The 23,639-nt window shown below is 36.5% G+C and overlaps 2 long non-coding RNA genes across 3 annotated transcripts in view; one reads left to right on the forward strand and one right to left on the reverse strand.

The window, feature by feature from the left end:
- LOC112645979 (uncharacterized) overlaps positions 1–1,025 on the reverse strand; it is a 24,712-nt gene extending 23,687 nt beyond the window's left edge. The window contains exon 1 of the long non-coding RNA XR_003127389.3: positions 926–1,025. This is a non-coding gene — a long non-coding RNA (uncharacterized LOC112645979). The remainder of the gene's footprint in view (positions 1–925) is intronic.
- LOC112645978 (uncharacterized) overlaps positions 1–23,165 on the forward strand; it is a 24,001-nt gene extending 836 nt beyond the window's left edge. Inside the window, exons 1-5 of one of the 2 annotated variants that reach the window (XR_007408122.1) lie at positions 3,113–3,301; positions 13,962–14,415; positions 14,937–15,041; positions 16,084–16,181; positions 22,934–23,165. This is a non-coding gene — a long non-coding RNA (uncharacterized LOC112645978). Of the gene's footprint in view, positions 1–3,112; positions 3,302–13,961; positions 14,416–14,936; positions 15,042–16,083; positions 16,182–22,933 lie in introns of those variants that run through there. The other variant, XR_003127387.3, reaches the window with a different exon arrangement.
- The last annotated feature ends 474 nt before the right edge of the window (positions 23,166–23,639 follow it).

A 23,639-nucleotide genomic window follows, 5' to 3' on the forward strand; every position in this document is an offset into this window, starting at 1 on the left:
AAGAGTATCTGGTCTCTTCAACAAGAACCACTAGTTAGTAAATTAGATTTCTAGGACACCTACAGCCTATCCAAGAAACCAAGGGGTATAGAGACAATGACCTTTAAGACATAGTAAGTCAATAAATGCATTTACTGATTTCATTTAATCTGTGAAATAGCCAATCATGTAATTCTTCATGAATAAATAATCCTGTATTACTTCTTAAGAAAGATTGAATTGAGTGGCCATAGAGAGTCTTGTCCCCTCTCCCGACACTCAGATTCCTTCTATTTCACCTTTGATTTACTCTCTCATATGTCTATTATCCTCTTCTGGGGTGATTGTATTCTTTACTGAGATGCGGGGTTTTTTCCTCTTATACATGTAAATAAAACTCTTCCAGCATATTTATCAATGAGTTTTCCAATCCCATGAAGCATTTGGAAATCTGATCTCTCAATTTGCCTATTTGATTTTTTTTTCCTTTTAAGGGTATTGTTTAGTTTTTGTCAAAGTAATGTATTCAGTTTGTTTAAAAACTAAATAGTACTAAAAAGAGTATAAGGAAAAACAGCAGTCAGATACTTTTATCAGATAAAATTGATAAATTGATTCCAGAGACAATTTCAACTCTTGTGATTCTTTTATGTGGCATTTACCTTCACATTTATAAATATATTTGTATTATTTCTTTTACTCACCAACTTTTATTTTCAAAATTCTCAAAGCCACAGAAGCATTGAAAGAATGGCATCTTTCAGAGATTCAGCAATTTTTAACATTTTTCCACATTGTTTTATCCTTCTCTTTCAACAAACTATTTGGATATAACGCACACATATTATGATACTACAGCCAAATACTTTAGCACATATCCTTTAAAATTAGGGTATTCTTCCCCAAATGTCTCCTGGCTTTTGATGACATTGTTTAAGTAACTCACCAGCTATATTAACAAATCACCTACTTAGAAATTAAAATCATGGCCTAGTGGAGCATATCCCTTGATCTGTATTCCTCTACTGCCTACTGGCCCATTCATAGCACAACTACCCAGACAACACCATAGAATTTGAATATGGCTCCTTTCATTTGTTTACTCATAATATAGCTTCCACGGAGATTATGAGTTGCTTTTCCATTCTTTTCTTCAACCTTCAGTGCCACATCTTCTTTTACATCTACTAATAACTTCCAGATAATTTGTATAACTGATGACCTAGAAGAATCTGAAATATACTTGTAATCGAGTAAGAATTACACTAAGCAGCACCAGGCCATGGTGTGAGATGTTCTTTGGGCCTTCCTCCAATATCCACACTTACCTTTATCTTAAAAGCAGAAAGGACTAAAGATGATAGAAGCATCTATCTTAACAATCCTATTTATCTTCTTCCACAGGCATATCCATACCATTGTTCATGAGTGCACGTATACCCCAAGCTCCAGAGCCCCCAATGAATGATGTAGGATGAGAAACTACCATGTTTACCCAGAAAATGGTGCTCTCTCTAATGGTTATTCCTCGAGGACCAGTAGTAAAAGGCCTTCTCCTTCCACAATGTGGAACACCCCTTAGAGGACCATAACATTCCACAAAGTAATCTGATTTCTGCTATATCTGAGAGGGGGTGTCAGGAAGTGGCATATGAGCTAACATAGGGACCCTGCACTGTCCTTCATAGGTACCTCCTGAACTGTCCTTTCTCTATATACTCAGGAATCAAGGCAAGGGCGGGGACCAACAGAATCATGATTCCAAGAGTCTGAAATACATCTCTAGTGAAAGCAGGAAGCAAGGGCTTGTTTGGATCTGGTCTAGACCAGAGATGAGAAGTAGGATGTGCACTGTTGGGATATTTAGGAAAATAAGTTGAGATTTTAAATCTCCCATGTGAAGACCCTTTCATTTGGAGGCCAGCATGGGCAGTCAAGAAAAGGGCAAATCCTTAAGCGTGGTTTACAGGCAGAAAAGTTGATCTTTGGTTTCATTTCTCCATTCTTTTGGAATGTTTGGTAACCACACATCTCAGCCTGTCAGACTTACATGTGTGGTCAACAGAGATCCAAATCATTAAAATCAAATCCAAATCTGATGCCCACTGAGCATGTTTTTCAATGTCTGTTTAGATTTTCTTGAACAGGGAAATCTTTTATCTCCCTAGTGAGAACCCCTGCCTACTTACAACTTATAAAGGAGACATCATTAGCTGTTCCTCACAATGATCTTTCTACTCCAAGAATTTTGACCAAAGGTTAGCTTGGCTTTTAAGCCTCTCCCCTCAACTTTCATTTTTCTGTGTCTCTCTTCATGAGCAGAGTCAAAAGTGGAACTAGAGCGCTCAAGCATTTCTCCATCGGAAGAAGAATAATTTTCTAACTTTTCTTTAACTAATAAGAGGAATGCTATTTTATATTTAGCTGCTGTTTATTTTTTTCTGAGAACCCAAATTTATTTCTTCCTTCCCAGAGAGCATTTCAGCAATGCAATTCATAAAATTAAATAATAATTACCATGGCAAATGTAGACAGGATCAGAAACAATGGCTTTCTAAAGCAAATATCTCCTAAAAGAAGTGATAAAACCTCAATTTATATGAGACTATAACATCTAGATTTTACTTACATCAGACTTAAAAATCATTTAAACTGAGAACAAATGTAGAATCATCATGAACGGGAATGGCAAATAGTGTTATATTGATGAATTCTAAATACTTATGATGAACATAGGAAAAAAACCCTTAAAAGTGGCCTTCACATGAAACATTTTCCTTTTGACTTCTCCAAAATACTTTGAAACTCTAGTATAGGGGCAGCTCAGGTGGCTCAGTGGTTTAGCGCTGCCTTCAGCCCAGGGCATGATCCTGGAGACCCGGGATCGAGTCACGCATTGGGCTCCCTGCATGGAGCCTGCTTCTCCCTCTGCCTGTGTCTCTGCCTCTGTTTGTGTGTGTGTGTGTGTGTGTGTGTGTTTCTCATGAATAAATTAAAAAATCTTAAAAAAAAAGAAACTCTAGTATAAATTTCTCCAGTCATGCCTTTTAAAGTGGACTCCACAGATCAATAGTATCAAAATTTTCAGTATGTGTATTTAAAATGCATCTTCTTGTGTTCCATCCTAGATGCTTTCCTAATGATTCTCACTTGTACTAAGGTTTGAGAACTATTATGCAAGAGAAGAAAAAATGGAATAATTATTTGAGAGAAAGGATTTTACAAACATCAGACATCAAAGATAACTATAAAAATAACAATAAACAATATATTTGGGAGTAAGTGCTGACATGTTATTCTAAGGAAAGGACGTGGTGCCCAGGTAAGGCATCAACAATCCTGAGTTGCTCATTTTGAGGGTAGGTGATGGAAATATGGAGCCATTATTATTCTACTTTTGAATGTATTTTTAATTTCCAATACTACAAAGTCTTGAAGCTTGTTACATTTACATATGATTCTCAAGATAAGGAAGAAACATTGGCCATACGGTGACTTATCTTTTTCACATGATGAACTAAGAAAGATTAATTCTATGTGCCCTGAAATCAGGCAGTGTACATTTGGCATTTAATCTAATTGTAACTGAGCTTGATTCAATTAGGTACATACAAATTTGTATTTGAAAATATTTTTTCTTCTGAAAACAACATTCTAAGTTACAATAGTCATCTAAAATTATGTTTTTTTACCTTCTTGACATTTCTTGCAGTGTTTCCAGTAGCACTTATTAATTATAACTACTCTGATGTGACATCACCTTTCATTTTCTGATCTTATTCTTTCCCACATGACCCTGTCTCTCTTGAAAAATAAAACTCTTACTTTGGAAAAGCAACTTTAATATCTGGGATCAGTAGAAAGGGTCATGTCTCATTTATTAATGTGTTGGAGTCTTTGTCCCTTTAGTCTTTTTTGATCTGAAGAAAAATAACTTTGTTTTTTTCTACTAGCCCCATATACTCTGAGGCATTGAACTCTTAGCCTCGCTATGCCCAGAAGCCACTTTTTAAAGGGCTAAACTCTTCTTAGATTGGTTTGTACAACTAAAACAATTTGAAGTACATCCATAAGTTTTATGAGATCAATAGTCTGGTCTACACAGGAGATGGCAGAATGGTACCAAGAGCGGTCCAAGCCACAACTTTCTTTCAAATGGCTCAACACCCCCTTTCAGGCATCAGCAAGATTGAATGAAACGATGTCTCCAGCTTTTGCCAATCACACTGTTGTGTAGACAAACAGCAATTAGTTAGCTTAATTAATCTAGTCAAGGTTGGAACCATCTACAGTCATGAGTGTAGACATAGCTCAAGATGCAAAAACAAAACAAAACAAAAAAACCAACAAAACTATTATGAAAATAAGTTTTCATGTTTACATCTAGCCACATTTTTAAAGGAGCAGTAAGATTAAAAGGAGGAATCAAGAGAAAAAGAACCTAACTGGGAGAGAATATTGTTTAAAAATCTATTAACTTCTTGTTAATAAAGACATAACGAGGCTTGTTTGGGAGAACATGCTTTGCCTCTTATACTGTCATTATATCATATTGACTTAATCAGCACCAAGTGGTGATGACCCGGGCTTCCTCATATGGCAAATTATTTCTAGTCAAAAAAATATTATCTTCATAAACAAGCAAAACTGAATTCTCTTGTTTAGCAATGCAGCCTTTGGTGTTAAAATTATAAAGCAAAACAAAGACATGATTACCATAGAAGCTGGATTAGTGGTTATTTCTCAGAGGGAGACAGTTATAATTGAGGGGTACACGGAGGGTTTCAGAGGTGCTAACAACATTCTCTTTCTGGAACGGAGAGGTACTTAGACAAATGTTTGCATTTACAATAATTCCTTAAACTGTATATTTGTGTTTTATGTCTTTTTTAGTGTGTATTATATTTTACAATTTAAAAAAATGTTTAAATGATATAGCTACTCAAGGGACTGTAATTTATACATCTGATTTGCTCACCAGGGTTCTAACTAATCTTGAACAGAAACCAAACCAGAATTTCCAATAGGAATTTCCCCCTATTCAAAAATATAGAAAGATACATTACATATTTATATTAATCTGTGTTTGAATATACACACATTTTTGTATATTGTTTCATTTCTCCAGTAAAGATATACCTGAAGCAACATTTCTAGCATCTGGTTAAATCTAGAGGATCCTACTTTCAGCTAATATTTCAGACTAAACCTTTTGGCTTGAGTACCATTAGAATCTAAATCTTTTTTCAGCTTTATGTTTTTCAAAATATGACCTCATATTTCCTAGTCAACTTCTCTAGCCTGTCTTTATATAATAGTCTCTAATCAAATTATAAAGGCCACTTGGTGCTCTCTGACTAAATATGGGGCAATGTGACTTCTAGAAGTCTTCCCAGGCACTCCTCAATCTGGGCTAAAGTAGAATTTAAACTAATGCTCAGATAGCGATGGGATAAGAACTGGGTTTTATGATGGGATGAGCACTGAGTGTTATACTATATGTTGGCAGATCAAAGTTAAATAAAACAAATGTAAAAATAAATAAATAAACTAGAAATAATAAAAAAAAAAAACTCTGGTAGCACAAATGACTTCTACATGACTACAAAACTATAGAGATATGTTCTTAGAGGCCAAAAAATATCATATCACAACTTCAAATAAATCCTATTTGAATAGTCATATGATCCATTTAATTCTAGGCTTTGACCTTTTCTAAGAATCAATATCTGTAAACTGTTCAATAGAACTCTTAACAGTCTTAAACTCGAACCCAGACATGCTCAGGGAAATCTTGTACCACCAATATCACACCAAATGAGAAATTTAAAAGATGAAAGCAGGAGAGAGAGAGAGAGAGAAATACTGTGTTCTAAAGAATGCTGCATTTGTAGTTGTGGTGGGAGGCTACTAAAATGAAAGAGATGTGTGGTGTTAGCACAGGGCTGGACTAAGCTTAGTGACATAAGTTACCACTTACTTACTACTCACCGCCCTAACAACATCTCCTAAGCATCTAACTCGGTCGCTGTTCCCAAGTTGTCTCCAAGCTTCCCACAGTCTCCTGACTCTAACCTTCCCACATCCTGCCCCCTCGCGTGGAGTCAGCTTCTCTCTATTTTCCCCAATTCTTTGCTTAGGATTTTTTTTTTTAATCCTTTAACTCTCAACATTTTTTTTTTTTAATTCAATGCTACTTCTGGACTTAAAAATAAGACCCTTCTGGAGCCTGGATTCAATTCACCCAAGGAAATAAGGAAAATGTGAAGATTTTAGGGTCAGGAGGGTGCCCACGCAGAGGAATGGATGGGTACCACTCCAGTCCCATTAGGGAGGTGCTGTCTTCTCTGTGAGTATGTGGACTGGCCAAGGATCCAAACCTTGACGCAACACGGCCTAGAATTCCTAGGACCCAGGCAGCCAAAAAGTAGCCTCATGAATCTCAAATAAACTTAAATATTTTTTAAATCCTTAGAGAAAAATCCTATTTCCCCAAAATAAGACCATGGTAAACCGTCGTAAACAGTTTGCTTGGAAGATAAAATATTTGTCTGAACCATCAGTTGAGACAAATTACAACCAAAGGCCTGTGATGGTATATGGCACAGAAGTACTGCTCCAGGTAATAGTGATTTTAGCCTTTATTGATATTCTGAACAAATCTAACATATATGAGAACTCTACAAAAAAAAACAAAACAAAACTTTTTTACACTACTTTTCAGAAGTGATATCATGGTAAAGAGCTGACCCTTTGAAAGTGATTAACAAGGAGTCCTAAAAGAAATAGTTGACCCTATGCCATTACAGAATGCTACTGCAGATAGACTCCGTATACCTTCAACTGAAACATTATAATACTGCTATTACAAGCCTTAAAAGATCTGGAGGAAATTCAAGTGCCAGCTACTTCAGTGCTGGCAATAAAGTCTGTTTATGCATGGAGGTATTTGTTAATTGTTAGGGATTGGTTAGCTTGTTCCAGGAAGTCAGATGCATTTGCTTTTCTTCTCAAGGCTGAATGAGATGCTTCATAAAACACACACTGAACAGAACAGGTAAATTCCTAACAGACTATCTACAAAATGCTCCCTCGCATGACCTGAGGTCAACTGGCACCTCTGCTATACACTTGAGCTGAGTGATGCAGGAGAAATTGCTTAACTTCTCTGACCCTCTGAACCTCTTATGATGAAAATAATGAGCTGAAGACAAAATAGGATGTGTGAAAAAAATATATGAAAGCATTTTGCAACCATTAGGGCAAAATTTTTGTAAGGTGTCAAAAAAAAATTCCAGTATTTTGGTCCTAGATGAAACCATTGTTTTCCTCCATTAATTTCTCTTATAGTATTAAATATGCTATTATTCTGGTCAGGTTCAAGAGAGAATTATCATATGATTGACCATCAAAATGGCATGTGTTAGGTACATCACATGTTTAAATTCCTTGGGTATTCCTGGGATCTCTATTTATGATTAGTAGGAACAAAGCCTTGCCAAATTAGACGCGTAAAACTTAAACATAAGGCAAAGAATAAACAGGCATAAACAAATGCCTCTTCTGGTAACAAACCAGAATAAATAAACTTATGATGGTTTCAGCATAGAAATATTAGGTGAAATGTGCAAAAATGTAAAAATTAATATTAAAGCAAATTGTCTTTGAAATATGAATCAAATAAAAATACAATATCATACATTGATTTTACAAATTTAAACATGCTTTGATTGCCATGGGCTGAACAGTATGAGTAAGTGACTGATATATATCAATGTTCCAGACTTCTTTCTTTTCTTTTTCTCTCTAGCCCACTGTCTACTCTTAAACTTCTTCTAAAAATTTTCTAAAATCTTTTATTTCATTAAGGGAAACAACAAAACAACAATACAACATTCTGAGAATTAAAGGGTCAGCTACTTGCTTTATTAGAACAGAGGCTTGTGCTCAAATGTGGTGCTTCTCTAGAGCCCTAAAATTATCAAAATTCGTATTGCCCTTGAAGAGAAAAATAAAATATAGCAGTTGCAAATAGGATGAAAACTGACAATTCCTGTGTTAGCTGCTCTAGGGATATGGTAGGAAATTACCTTTTGACATGAAGGGTTATTCATGCCTTCACACATGGGATTCCTTCTTGTACCTCCTGGGGTTAAGACAGGGATGGCACTCTCTCCTTTCAAAACATCATGATTCTTAAACTTGTGCTGGATTTTTTAACTCCACATTTATAGCATACAATTATTCCTGGCACACATTCTTATTGATTGGAGGATATTAAAATACACCTGACACACAAATATTTACATCCATTAATTTATTTGCTGATTCAAGAAACATTTACTTACACCCATACACCACCAGACACTAAGCTAGGCTGTGAAGACTAGATGAGAATGTACTTTCAATGTAGTCACAATCCAGGATGCTGTGTACATTTGTGTGAGCAACTAACTATTAGAATGGAGTGTGATGTGGATAACAGTTGAAATGTGTACAGGATGCTGCAAAAAAGAAAAGAGTTGCTAAATGTGCCACAGGTATGCAAGTTAAAAATAACCAACCATAAAAGCCATGTACACGCCAAAGCATTCATTTAAAGGCCCATGACATATACATGGAAATTAAACAACATGTTCTTGGACGACGAATGGATTTTTAAAAAATCAAAAGAGAAATTAGAAAATATCTTGAGACAAATAAAAATGAAAACACAACATACCAAAACTTAAGGAATGCTGCAAAAGTGGCACTGAGAGACAAGTTTATAGCAGTAAACACCTATATAAAAAGAGAGGAAAGATCTCAAATGAAGAACCTAACTTTATACCTTAAGGAACTAGAAAAAGAAAAACAAATTAATCCCCCTGTAAGCAAAAGGAAAGAAATAATAAAGATTAGAACAGAAATAAATGAAATCGAGGACAGAAAACAATAGGAAAAATCAATGAAACAGAGTTGATTTTTTCAAAAAGATAAAATTTACAAACTCGTAACTCAACTTACTTAGAAAAAAAAAGACTCGATATCAGAAATAAAGAGAAGACATTAAAAGTGATGCCACAGAAATAAAAGGGATCCTAAGAGACCGCTATGAACAAGTATATACCAACAAGTTAGATAACCTAGAAGAAATGAAAAATTCCTAAAAAATATACAACATACCAAGATTGAATCATGAAGGAATGAAAAGTCTAAATAGATCTATAACCAGTATGGAAGTTGAATCAGTAATCATAAACATCTCAACAAAAACCAATCCAGGACCTGATGGCCACACTGGTTAATTCTACCAAACATTTAACAAATTAATGCCAATCCTTGTCAAACTTTTCCAGAAGTTGAAGAGGAGGGAACATTTTCAAACTCGTATTTTATGAAGCCAGAATTACCCTAATAGCAAAGCCAGGTAGGGACACTACAAGAAAAGAAAACTACTGGCCAATATCCTTGATTAATATACATGCAAAAATCCTCAGCAAGACTTAACAAATTGATTTCAACAGTATGTAAAATGAATCACACGTGATGACAAAGTGGGATTTAGGCCTGGGATGCGAGAATGGTTCAACATATGCAAATCAGTTAATCTAATATATCACATTAACAGAATAATGGATAAAAATTGCATAATCATCTCCACAGATCCAGAAAAAGAGTCAAAATTCAACACTCAGTAATGACAAAAACTCTCAAAAGACTAAGAATTGAAGGAAAGTATCCCAATATAATAAAGGCCATATATGTAAAACCCAGTTAGCAAGTAAAAGCTTTTCCTCTAAGATCAGGAACAAGGCAAGGATACTCCTCACACTTTTATGCACCATAGTATTGGAAGCTTTAGCCAGAGCATTAAGCAAGAAAAACAAATAAAACGCTTTAAAATCAGAAAGGAAGAAGTAAAATTATCTTTGAAGTTGACATGATCTTCTATCGAGGAAATCCTAAAGACTCTAATTAAAAATGTTAGCCTGGGTGGTCCAGCTGTTTGGCACCTGCTTTCAGTCCAAGGCGTGATCCTGGAGACCTGGGATCAAGTCCCACATCAGGCTCCCTGTGTGGAGCCTGCTTTTCCCTCTGCCTGTGTCTCTGCCTCTCTCTCCGTGTCTCTCATGAATAAATAAATAAAATCTTTTTAAAAAATAAATTAAATAAATAAAAATGTTAGAACTAAAAAATAAATTGAGTAATGTTTCAAGATACAAAATCAATTGCATTTCTATTACGCTAATGATGAACTATCTGAAATGGAAATTAGGAAAACAATCCCATTTCCAATAACACGAAGGAATAAAATACTAGAGAATAAGCTTAACTACGGAAGTGAAAGACTTATGCACTGAAAACTACAGAAACTGACATAAGAAATTAAGCAAGACACAAACAAATGGAAAGATGTCGCATGTTCATGAATTGGAAGATTTAATACGATATTTGTCTCATATCTCAGTTCCTCTTCCTGAGGACTAAAGTGACAGGATTGGAAAACTTCCAATCATGTTTTCTGCTCTGAGTTAAATGGAAAAGACAGAGATTAGTAGAATGGATAAAAACACACTATCCAACTATAAGCTGTCTACAAGAGATTCACTTTAGATCTAAAAACACAAATAGATTGAAAATTAAAGGATAAAAAAAGATACTCTGCACAAATAGTAACCAAAAGAGAGCAGAGGTGGCTATGCTAATATCAGGCAAAATAGCCTTTAAATCAAAAACGATTCCAAGCGACAAAGAAGGACATTATATATTAAATAATGTTATATATTTTTAAAAGTAAAAGGTTCAAGGAAGCCAGAAGATAGCAATCATAAATATGATATACCATCAAATATATGAAGTAAAAACTAGTAGAACTGAAAGAAAAAATAGACAAGTCAACAAAAATAGTTGGAAACTTCAATCCCACACTCTCAAAAATGGTTAGAACAACCAGACAGAAAATAAAGAAATAGAGGACTTAAAACAATATAAGAAACTAACTGGATCTAACCAACATATGGAACACTCTACCCAACAAGAGCATATACCTTCTTCTCAAGTGCACATGGGGCATTTTCCAGAAAGATCATATGTTAGGCCATAAATTAAGTCAATAGATTTTTAAAAGATAATATATCACACAAAATATCTTCTCCAATCACGATGGGATGAAGTTAGAAAGTAATGATCTATTAAACCATAAAAGACACAGAAGAAACTTCAACGCATATTGCTAAGTGAAAGGAGCTGGTCTGAGGAGGCTACAGACTGTACGATTCCAACTATAGAACATCCTGAAAAGCCAAAACTAAGGAGTAAAAAGATCAGTGGTTTCTAGGGGTTAGAAGAGAGGGATAAATGTTAGGTCCAACACAGGGGATTTTTAAGGCAGATAAACTTCTCTGCATGATACTGTAATGATGGACACATGACACCAGTCGTTTGTAAAACTCTTAGAATATCCAACACAAAGAGTGACCCCTAATGTAAACTAAGGACTTTAGTTAATAATAATGTATCAATTTTGGTTCATTACTCATAATAAATGTACCAAACTAATGCAAGATATTATAATGGGGAAAACTGAGAGAGGCGAAGATACAACACACTCTATGTATTTTCTGGGAAATTTTTTTGTAAACATAAAACTGCTCTAGAAAATAAACTTCTACTTAAAAAAAGAAAAAAAATTGGCAAAATTAATTTTAATAATATGTTCAATAGATCCAAAATATTTTGATATGTAACCAGTATCATTAAAGTATCAATAAAAATTTTATACTTATATTCACACTAAATATTTGTACTCCAGTATGTATTTTACATTCATTTAGAGTGCTCATTAGTCACGTCTGGCTAGTGGCTATGATATTACACAGGGCAGGTATCAATAGATTATGTCCGAATTGATACCTATAATCTATTTATAATCCAGGTGTGTACAGAATATAATAAGAGTGGGGAGAGAAGGGTATTTAAGGCAGCCTGTTGGACAGGACAGTCTTCACAATGAGAAGACTGAGTTGAGATTTGAAGGAATCATGGGAACTATGGGTTCAGCACAAAACACCAACAGAGCCAAGAGACCCAATCCGTGAGGATATAAGGAGATCCAGAGAGCTTCTTACTTGCATTGACAGTGAAAGGAAGAAGAGCTGAAAGTGCCAGCTCCCTGAGTCTGTGCTACACACCAAGAAAGGTTGACAGGAAAGCAAAAGATGCTGTTGACTGCAGTAGGAGTTGTGGGATACCCCCTTGTGGAGGAGTCCATTCCAGACTGCGGCTAACTGGTGGCATGGTCTGCAGCTCTGGTCTGAAAGAGACAGGACTGGAAGCATCCCCCCTCACCAGAACTTGGAAGGCGATGAGAAACGTAAAGGCCTCTCAGGGATTGTGACAGAGGGGTGAGTGAGAGGCAGCTTCACAGCATCTCCTCACAAGCCTCCTGGTCCTCACATCCTGGAGGGGTCACGAGGTGTTCTTCCAAGCGTCAGCTGAGTGTGGCTCAAGCCTTTGCCCACATAACTTACGTAGACGTGTGCAAAGCTGCCAGGGCGCCAGGCACAGCCATTCCCTCCATTGGGGGGGGGGGGTTGCAAAGAAGAGGGGGCATTGAAGAACACTGAAGACCATGCAGGAAGGCAACAGAGTAATGAGTCTCACTAGAATACGGTGGGCTTGCGGCAGAATGGGACAGGGTCACCTGAGGAGCAGGCACAGACCAACCTCCAGGGCCTTAAAAAATCACATAAGCTCTTTTCTAGGAGAAGGCGTTTTGGCAGAGAGCTGGGTCACATCCAGGACCCTCTGACAGCGCTGTAGACGAAGACTTGAAATAGATGTGGACTGGAGGTACAGCTGGGGCCGGGCTGCAGTAGAGGCATCTTAGGAAGCAGGGAAGGGAACACATCATCCACTGGGTATACCCTCCACTCATGGTTGCAAAAGAAACACTCAACGACCCATAGCACGGGGTCATCTTTAAGTAAGGAGAGAAGGCAAAAGGCTGCACGTCACGTGCTTCCTGTTCCCTTTGTTGATGACCCAATGTGTCCTTCCTTTTCATGCTGTGCTTTTTGACCTATTCAGGGCTGGGTTGTTTGTTTTTTCTCCACTTTGTGCTAATTAAGGGAATTTTTTTTTTTAATTTTTTTAAATTTTTTTTTAATTTTTTTTTAATTAAGGGAATTCTATCAGTTGGTCATGAAAAATGAAAGTCCAAGCGACAGATGAAGAAGCTCTCCACAAGAAGGGGCAACTAGTCTATTCCCACAACCTATGGAGAATCTGGTGTTATCATGTGTTATTAAGTGTCCATGAAGGGGCACCTGATGGCTCAGTCAGTTAAGCATCTGCCTTTGGCTCAGGTCATGACCTCAAGGTCCTGGGATGGACTACATTGAGCTCTCTGCTTAACGGGGATTCTGCTTCTCCCTCTCCCTATGCCCCTTCGCCCCCCCTGCCCCCCCATCTCTCTCTCAAATAAATACATAAAATCTTTTTTTTTTTTAAGTGTACATGAGAACGTGATTTCTGATAGAGGAGTCTGACAAACACCCAGGTTAGGTCTCGCTGCCTGCCCCCAAGCCTTTGCTGCCCTCTTACTGTCATCTTTCTTGACCACTTGATTTGAAAATTTGAAATTATAATCTTCCCTGGCCCCCCTGGCAACATACTCTATCTCCCTGCAGTTCCTCTCCATGGTAATCATCACCACATAACATATATCTTACTTTTATCATTTGGGTTTATTCCTTCAAAAATATATTCCCATTTATTTAGTACTAGAAAAGTACTAGTCACATTGCTATTTAATTTTTCAAAAAGAGACTATATACTGTGCGATTCCATTTATGTAAAGTCTCAAAACAGGAAAAACTACTCCATGATGATAGATGTCAAAATGGTGATGGCCTTTTGGGGAGAGGGTTAGTGACCGGTACATTGCGTGGCAGGGATTTCTCTGATGCTAATGAATTTCTCTTTCTTGATTCAATTAGTGGCCACACAGATATGTGCCGTACCCATGATTTCTGCACTTTTCTACGTCTGTACTACTTCAACTAAAAGCTCATCGAAAGGAGTTGGGAAGGGGGCAGTTCAGCCTGGCAGCTGTGCATCATTCTTCCTGCTTCTCCAGGCGTGTTGCCTCTGACGTGGCCATTCAAAGCAGCCCATCCCTTGTGGGGCTACTTCTGTCCTCCCCCCAAGGAAAGGACTGAAAGGCAAGGAGCGAAGGAGTTTTTCCCAGTGACAGTTTGCTTTCTGTTATGAAAGGAAGCCCTCCTGGGGACTTTCACCTACACATCACTCGGTTACACGGCCCCCCTGCCTTAGATATTCACTTTCCGACCTCTGTACTGGAGAGATTCAGAAATGGATCTTGAGGGGCCACATTGTGTTACTTCTACACGCAGAGGAGAAATTTGAGAACAATGCGAATACCCGAAAATGGTGAGTATTTGTAAGGTCAAAGAAAGATATCAGGACCGAACAGACCTAAAACCACAAATCATTAACTCACCCCACATTTGTTGTGTACATGTTAGTCCCCAAGCTACATATAACCCTTCACTTCCAACTGGTGCATGGATCCGAGTTCTCATCAGGTCTTCTCTGATGAAGACAAATGGACCAGGTATGAGCCCTATGTCCCAGGCTTAGAGTAACAATAGGCAAGTGTGGCCCTCGCTCCTCCTTCCTCTGGACACATCCAGGCTATTGCATGGCTTCTCGTGTTCTCCCAAGCCCTACCCTACCACGTGTCACAAATGCTAGTGAAAGAAATCAAAGAGCCCGGGGTAAGAAAGATTTAAGAGAGTGCCCAAAGAAGGATGCAAGAAAACGATCAAATGAATCCATTTAATTTGTTTCTAGATTTGAAAGATTTATCTGTTTGTTTCTTACCCAACTTGCTCCAGAAAGTATTCAATGTAGATTCACTTTTACTTGTGATATGAGTATTTCTCCCACAGAAAATCAAGCCCCAAGCCATTGGCCTGAGATAACGTGATTGATGGTTCCATTTCGTATTTGTGTCTCATCTAAGTTACTCTTCCTGAGGATTAAACCGGCACTAGGTATGGGTGGGGATGCTTCAATTACCCTTAGATATTAAATCTTATAACCCACATTCCCAATCACATTTTCTTCCCTGAGTTAAACCAATGTATTTGTGAGTCTATAGCCTTTTCCTGGATGTTTTTGTCTTTTAAGGATTATTCCTGAAAATGGCCTGCATCTTTATGTGAATGATTTCCAGTTTTTTCTTCCAGCCTCAAAGTCATTTTTAAATGCTGCTCGATATTACTCAGAAGCCAGAGAAGTATTTCAAGTGACCTTATCCCATCTTAGATACTAAGTCTAGTAGTCACCCTTAGACTCTTCCCAGTTCTCAAAATATTACTGGCTCTATTGTCTGACTACACTAGCACCCTATTTAAAGCTAACATTGATTAATTACCATGTGTCAGGAACTATGCTGAGTATTTTGACAGACATTAATCCATTTGATCCTCATATAACCCTATTTAGTAGATGCTAGTACCATTCTCATTTTATAGATTAGAAAACACATAGGTTAAGTAGCTACCTCTAGTGAATTTATCCATTAATTGAGGGAATTATAATCCATGCAGTCTGGCTCCAAAGAGTTAGTGCTTTCCCTCTACACCATCTTCCCTGCCACCCCCGCCAAAAAAAAAAAGTAGTATAATTTCAATTCAGATAAAACAATATACAGTTGTCTGACACTTCGGTCCATAAAATTTAAAGCTTCAAACCCTATTTGATGTTCAAGCCAGAGAAATCACTTAATGTATACTTTTTAATTACCTAACTATACATAAGCGACCACCACCTGCCCAACTTTCTTCTGCTGAATCCTACACAGAGGGTCACTGGGTAGAGTCTGGACTTCTCATTTAGCAGCTACAACTAGAATACTCCTCCACACCCTCTATAACATACATGACTTCAGCTCCAAGACTCCATTACCAACTTCATGTTTTCCAAAGTCAGCGTATGTTAGCACCACATCCACAAAATTTCAAACACACAATCAGTCCCAGAACAAAAGTAATAACTTTTAACAGCTATTAATCTGTGCAATTCTTCCAACAGCCAGCGAGATTGGCAGAGGACCTCGAACTTCAGGTAGTACTGTAGTCCTTGCTGAGATCCAAATCTCACGGGGTGATGATCTTGACCACAAGCCCCAGGTAAGCCATACTAGGATTCCTGACATATGGAAACAGCAAGATAAGAGATCTGTGTTGTTTGTTAGAGATTTTTAAAAATTTATTCATGAGAGAGAGAGAAAGAGAGAGGTAGAGATACAGGCAGAGGGAGAAGCAGGCTCCATGCAGGGAGTCCAATGTGGGACTCGATCCTGGGGACTCCAGCACCACGTCCTGGGCTGAAGGCAGGAACTAAACTGCTGAGCCACCCAGGAATCCCCAAGATCTGTGTTGTTTTAAGCCACATACTTTGAGGCAATTTGTTATGTGACTACAAATAGTACCTGTGGTTTTGACAGTGTTATTGATAATGTTGACATCCCATATGGCTTGTTTGGTACCGGAATAGAATATATTTCACATTTACATTACATTTCAAATTAATTAATTTTTTGGTAACACCTGAGAGGGCACAGCTACTTAGAGTAAGGAATAAATGAACTAACAGCCACTCCATTTTTCTTTTTTTTCCATCACGATCAGTGATCTCATTCATATAGCGGTTGGAGTCTGAGGGCCACTGGAAAAGAATTAGTTTTGATCTTGCAGTCGACAACATTTTGTGCTCAACAAATATCCCACTTGCTATTCTAAAGGGTCATAAGACTTTCTACTCAATGAAATGTGATTGAAATCAACTTCAATTACTTCTAGACTGAGACAATGAAAAGTCATGAGCAATCTCCATTCCTTATCTTCTCTGGCCAAGCCATCTGAAGAGGCCATGTGTGTCAGATCATATAAATACAAGATGCTGAAGCCACCATCAGCCTAGGTCCCTGAGTAACTATCTGAAGCAATACCCCACATTAATTCTCTTGTTAAACATGTAGCATGAATGAGAAACGTGTGTCATTTAAGTATCTAAAATTTCAGAGTTAACGTGTTACCACAGCAAAACAAAGACTATACTGACTGACGAATGGGTTAAATAAGTACAAATGAATTGGGAGGGGCCACTCATTTCAAATTCTTTTTTTTCTCTGTCCTCAAGATATCTTTCTCCTCTTCCTTATCTAATCTGAACAGTTTCATGACATTGAGACTGATGGGGCTTTCTGCTTCACTAACTCCCTTCTCACTAGTAGGTAAACCATACAACCGGCTAAGTTTGATCCTTTAGATTCACATATCTTCCCTGATAGTATGACTAAAGCCATAGCATATAAGAAAAGGTGTCTGCCTGGCTATCATATTTCACATGTAAAAACTAGGGTAGACAGTAGCAACTATATCAGCAACTGCTGATTGGAAGAGATTAGAAGACTCCAGAATCCCAGCTATATTTCCTTTAGAAATGACAACCAAAAGCCATCCTTATCTTGTTCATGATTTTTAAAGGCAGTCTTCTAAACATTTCACATTGAGTGTGACATGAGCTATTGGTCAAAGTAGATATTGTTTATGATTTTAAGTGAGCATTTTTCTTTCTGAGTTTTCTTAGAGATATTCTCAGCAAATAATATTTTTGGACTCAATTGGGATGATCATAAGACTTCTCTTCCTTGACAGTTTGAAGTGATGAATTATGTTAATAGATTTCCTAAGCTTGAATCATCTATACTTTACTGGAATAAACTGTACTTGTTCATGATAGATGATATTTTTTTTTAATGTAGAGCTGAATTTGACCTGCTAATATTTTATGTATAACTTATACATATATATTTCTAAATGATAGTGACCTAGAGTTAGCTTTGTTTTTTGTCAAGTCCAAAACTATCAAGGTTTTCTAGTTTATAAAATCAACTTAGCTAATTTTCTCCTTTTAGCTATGTTATGTAACACATTATATAATATAAGTATTATAGGTCTTTTGGAGTTTTAAACAATTGGCTAATAAGCCATCTCACTCCAGTGATAAGCTAGGAATAATTATTTTATAATATTATCTATTGGGCACCTGGGTGGCTCAGTGGTTGGGCATCTGCCTTTGGCTCAAGTCATGATCTCAGGATCCTGGGACAAGTCCCACAGTCTCACATGAGGCTCCCCACAGGGAGACTGCTTCTCCCTCTGCCTGTGTCTCTGCCTCTCTCTGTGTGTCTCTCATGAATAAATCAATAAAATTAAAAATATGCATATTATCTATTTCCCTATATTGTACTAATTATATCTTTTAAATTATTTTGGATTAAAATTTGGCAATTCATACTTTGCCAGAAAACTACCCATTTTATTAAGATTATCCAATTTATTAAAACTTTTATTCTTTTTGTAGTCTTTCTTAATTTTAATTTATTTTTTTTTCTTGGAGTCATTAAACAACTCACCTTAGTAGTTAATCTATCAAATCAGAATTAAAACATGCAAATTGTTGCATCTGTGGCAATACAAGTAATGGCTTTTAATGTTATATGAGCTCCATTTCCAAAGTATCTGCTGATAACATTTCTAATCCAATCTTTCTGCAAAAGAGTGCGTATTTTCAAAGTGATACTTTATTCAATTATAATGAGTGAAAATAACTCAATGTGAAAAGAAAATTATTTTGGGTTTGTTTTGTGGGATACCAAAAATCATGCAAATTATAGTTGAAATAGGGAGAGTTCAAGGAACATACTGTGCTTATTGTCAAAGGAATCCTATTCCGTGAGAATGAAATGAAATAGAGGTAAACACGAGCATGACTCTAAATCATAGTGTCCATTTTATATATATCCTTTTCTAAACAGATCTAGAGCATAGAGCAAGACCAAGGTGTATCATAGTTATTTAAAAAAGTCAAAATGTGATGTTTTACAATAATATTATATTTAGGTATAATGCAAAGAGTAAAATGAGAAATAAACTCTTACTAATCTGATCAAAGTATAACATAAATGGATTGGCAACAGATACAAAAAAATGATTTATTTTTCCCAGGAGTGCTATTCATAAGAACACAGTCCTCTACAATGTCTGGCAATATCATTTATGGAATATTATCTTCTCAATATACTAAGATAGTAATTTGTAATCTGATTAAAAATTAGCTTCTTGATCTCATCACACTCTTTTCCACATCACAAAGACAGAGATATAGTCTTGTGGGTATTCAATCCATTTTCATGGAACCAAAGTATTATGAAAGCTCATTTAAGCTATCAAAGCTATTTTCTGATATTAGGTAAAAACTTCTAAAACTACATTGAACAAACTAAAAGATTCAGAAATACCTCCACAATGGTTCAGACTGCATGCTTTCAACAAATCAAAAGATATTAAAGAATTCCTAGGAAGGTGATATGGTGGACTAGAAATTGTGATATTTGATGTAGAAGGGTCAATACACATAGATAGTAAAGTATTCGCAGTGATGGAAGAATTTGAAATGGAAAAGAAAAATGTACTCTGTGCATCTAAAGCTTGGACAGATGTTGGGAAATAACCAGGAATTTGGTCAATGATAGCTCTGAGGCAGGATAAAGTGGGCCATATACTTTAGAGAAGTGAGACTTTTTATACTAAGAGTGAGGAGCAGTAGTTGGTGACTCCTAGTGATGTGTAGGATGAATTAGAGAAATGAGTGGGTGCAGAGAGTCTGAGTCTATTATAATTGTCCATGCAAAAAGAACAAAGAACCCTTGATTCAATTCAATTCAACATATATTTATTGAGTACTGACTATATATCATATAACCTTCTTGATGCTTAGGCTAAATTTGTGAACAAAGTAATATAACTTCCCTACCTTCTTGTGACTCACATATAAGCAATTGAGAACAAAAACAATAGGAAAGAAGACTTATGACAGCGAGAGACACTGCAACGATGGAGTTTACAGAAGCCTCTTTATATTGATGGTCAAGTAAGGAAGAATTTCAAGAAAATGGCCTTAAACCTAAGTAACAGGTAAAATACAAAATCCATTGATAGAGAAGGGGTAACTTATTCAGCATATGTTGAATTCTTCCCAGTGCCAATTGGGAAGTAGGACAATCAAGATGATCAGGAAGGAGCACCATTCTGGAAAAAGTTACTGGTATGATGATGGTAGCAGTCCTGGACAAGCTGAAATTTTGATTCAGACAGGACATCCTTGTGCAATATCCAACAAAACAGCTGAAGAGGTGGTTTTGAAATTCAAGAGAGAAGTTAGGCCAAGAGAAATCCGATTAGGAAGTAAATCTCCAGTTCTTATCATATATGAAATTACCAAGAGAAAGAGAATAGAATAGAGGCGACATACAGAAATTGAACACTGATATTTATAAATAAAACTGTAAAAGTGAATGAGACTAAATTAGAATAGTGATAGAGATGGATATAAAATAATAGAAAAGAAAAATACTAGAATATCATCAAAGTGATATTGACCTATATAAAACAGTTTCCAAAGGGATGGGGTCATTAGTATCAAAATGAGTAGCATTCGACTAGAAAAAGACCAGAAAGAGAAATGTTTTAGAAAGAAAGTGTGAGTTTAAGGAAAAAAAAAAAAAAAAAAGGCCAGAATACAAGAGATTGTTAGTTCAAGATTAGAAATGGGGAAAGTTCATGTAGACAGACTACCCTTGTAAGGAAACTTGGTAGCAGGATGAAGAGTCAGTAGGTTGGGGTAATCTTGGTTCTTTGTGGGAGACTTAAGAGATGCTTGAGTGTTTATAACCCGAAGGGTAGCAGATTGTGCCAACCCAAAATATGCCTCTTTGGCATTAAGGATTCTCTTGAACCAACTATTTTGAGAAACTGCAGGCACAAGAGAAGTTCTGAAAACAGTAAAAATTCCCCTTTTGTAGAGAAAATTTACATTAGAAAGGGGGCCTGTACAAGGAAGGGAGTTCTCATCAAAGATTATCGTTTGTTTGTTTGTTTGTTTGTTTGTTTTGGCCTGAGACATCTGCAAGGCAGAGCAACTTTTACCCAATATTTCCTTTTCTCATCTTCCTCAAAATTACCTCCCCCCACTTAAGATCCAGACCCCTGTGCCTTTCTTGAGCTCAGGATGGTGTATAAGCCTCAATTGTCTGCCTGCCATCTGAGTCTCATATCTTTGTGAGGTTCTCATACATTACATATGTAATTTTTTTTTCTATTGTTAATCTGTTTTTTATTATAGGGCACCTTAGCCAAGAACTCGAGAAGGGTGGAGGGAGAAAAATTGTTTTTCCTCTCCTACAAAACTGAAGAGAAAAAGTTAGTGGTTAGACTGAAGATCCAAAAGCAGGTGGCGATAGAACAGTTCTCAGAAAAGACATTATCATTTGGAATCTGGACCAGAGTCAAAGGCATTAGCATTAATATACTATTGCATTAATGCATTCCTCCTGTCAGGCAAGCAGAGGAGGCTATACGAATATACTTTGAGTTGCGGAGAAAAATTCAGAAGGAGTGTATGTGTGAGAGCTTAGATTTTACTCAATAAAATAAGAGGAAGATCATATGCTGTTTTTAGGTGATAAGGATGATGAGAAAGGTGATGAAGATTATGGAAATTTCGTAAAGTAGCACCTTTATCTTCCAACACCTCAGTGAAATTCAAAACCCCAGGAATTTAAACCAAAAAGGAAAAGAGGAGAGGAAATAGAAAAGAAAGGGACATATGCCTAAGGGAGATATTGAAGAAAGATCTGAACTTGAGGGAAAAAATCTGCCCTTTCAGTCCATTGAGGAATTACTTTAGAGCATGTAATTAAAATAATAATGATAAAGAAGAAAGAAAGAAAGAGAAAGAAAGAAGAAAGAAGAAAGAAGAAAAGAAAGAAAGAAAGAAAGAAAGAAAGAAAGAAAGAAAGAAAGAAAGAAGAAAGAAAGAAAGAAAGAAAGAAAGAAAGAAAGAAAGAAAGAAAGAAAGAGAAAGAAAGAGTGGGAGGGAGGGAAGGAGGGAGGGAAGGAGGGAGGAAGGAAGGGAGGAAGGAAGGAAGGAAGGAAGGAAGGAAGGAAGGAAAAAAATAAAAGAAAAAGAAAATTATTTTTCCAGAAAAAATTTATATGAAAAGGCAGTACAAAAAAAAAAAAAAAAAACCACATTAATATATGCTACATTTTCAACCATACTAGCTGAAATTACTATGTTTTAGAATTCACGTGCTTTGGTGATCTTTAAATATTATCATATATTTTGAAATTAGTAAGTTCAGTAATAATATAAAATATTTAGATGTCAAACAGAACTCTGGTTTTAAAAAGCCAAGATTTTTATCTAATAGTAGAATTAGCAGGCATAAAAATGTGATAAATTTATGTTATACTGGTTTATGTGAATGGGTAAGTACAAGTGATGCTGGATATCTATATTCATTTATTACCGCAATCATTGCGGCTAATGGCAATTGGAAAGATTTATTGGCATTTCACCAGGTAAGACAAGGTAAGCATTTTATATAAATTACAATTCCTAAAGAGAGTATTTGAATTTGTAGCCACTACATTGTTTTTCAAAGAGAGGCATAATCATGAAGGAAACTCACTGCCTGCCTGATTGCAAATGTTAGTCGAAATGCACAAATCTCTACTTTAAAGTGTTTAATACTTTCCAGAGACAAACAGGGTTTAATTTAATGATGGGATGAAAGACTTGTGAAAGTAAAATATGAATAAACTGAAGTCACTGTAATTAAGAAAAAATGAAACAATCCTATGTTCAGAGTAATTCTAAAAAATTGTTCCCTAAAAAAAGCAGTCTTTTTGACTGTGTTGCTTATGATGATGCTATTTTTCATTCTTCATTTCTCATTTCTCTTCATAAATCAAGACTCTAACTCTGCATTTAGACTTTAACCAATGATCCCAAAATACAATGTCTATTTCAGCCGGAGTGCACAATCTACTGCACTTTTTTCCTCATGTTTTGCTCCATGATCATCATTATGCATGAATGAAAGCAAAATGCAGTCAATATTCATGATGCTTCATCTCAATGCCTACTGTAAACCTAACAAAATATAGCGCGGATGAAAAACATGACATTTTCAATGATGACACTCAAACAACATTAAAACTCTTTTTTGAAGCAATTTCTCCATGATATTTGGTGGCTTGTGGGTTTTTTTGGTTTTTTTGGCTGTTTTATGTCTCACATCCAAAGTTGTTTTACATTAAAATAATTTGTCATTTGCAAGAACTCGATAAAGTGAATCTCAAATTTAGTCCTCAAATATTTTCAGAAATCTTAGTTTTCAAGTCTAAAAACATGCTGTGTACAGCAGACTAGGAGTAGCACAGGGGCCACTAGACGGTCAAGATCACTACACAGTCTTGAGCGGTGTTCTCGTGACCGCACACATCGGAAGCACCGCTAACGTGTATTATCTGGAATGCTCTCTCTGACACCTGTTGATTTGTAGCACCTTAGGAGTGCTGCAAATCTAAGAGTTTTGCCAGAGGATTCTCGCGCCCTAAGGTTTGGGAGCCATGGCCTGTTGTCATGTCATGGTTTGGCAGTTTCCGCAGTCCTTGGGAAGGGAGGGCAGCGGTAGGCCGGCAGGTAGAAACAGAGTCAACGGCAGAGGGATGGCT

The sequence above is a fragment of the Canis lupus genome, chromosome 34 (assembly GCF_003254725.2).
Source record: "Canis lupus dingo isolate Sandy chromosome 34, ASM325472v2, whole genome shotgun sequence".
NCBI classification, from domain to species: domain Eukaryota; kingdom Metazoa; phylum Chordata; class Mammalia; order Carnivora; family Canidae; genus Canis; species Canis lupus.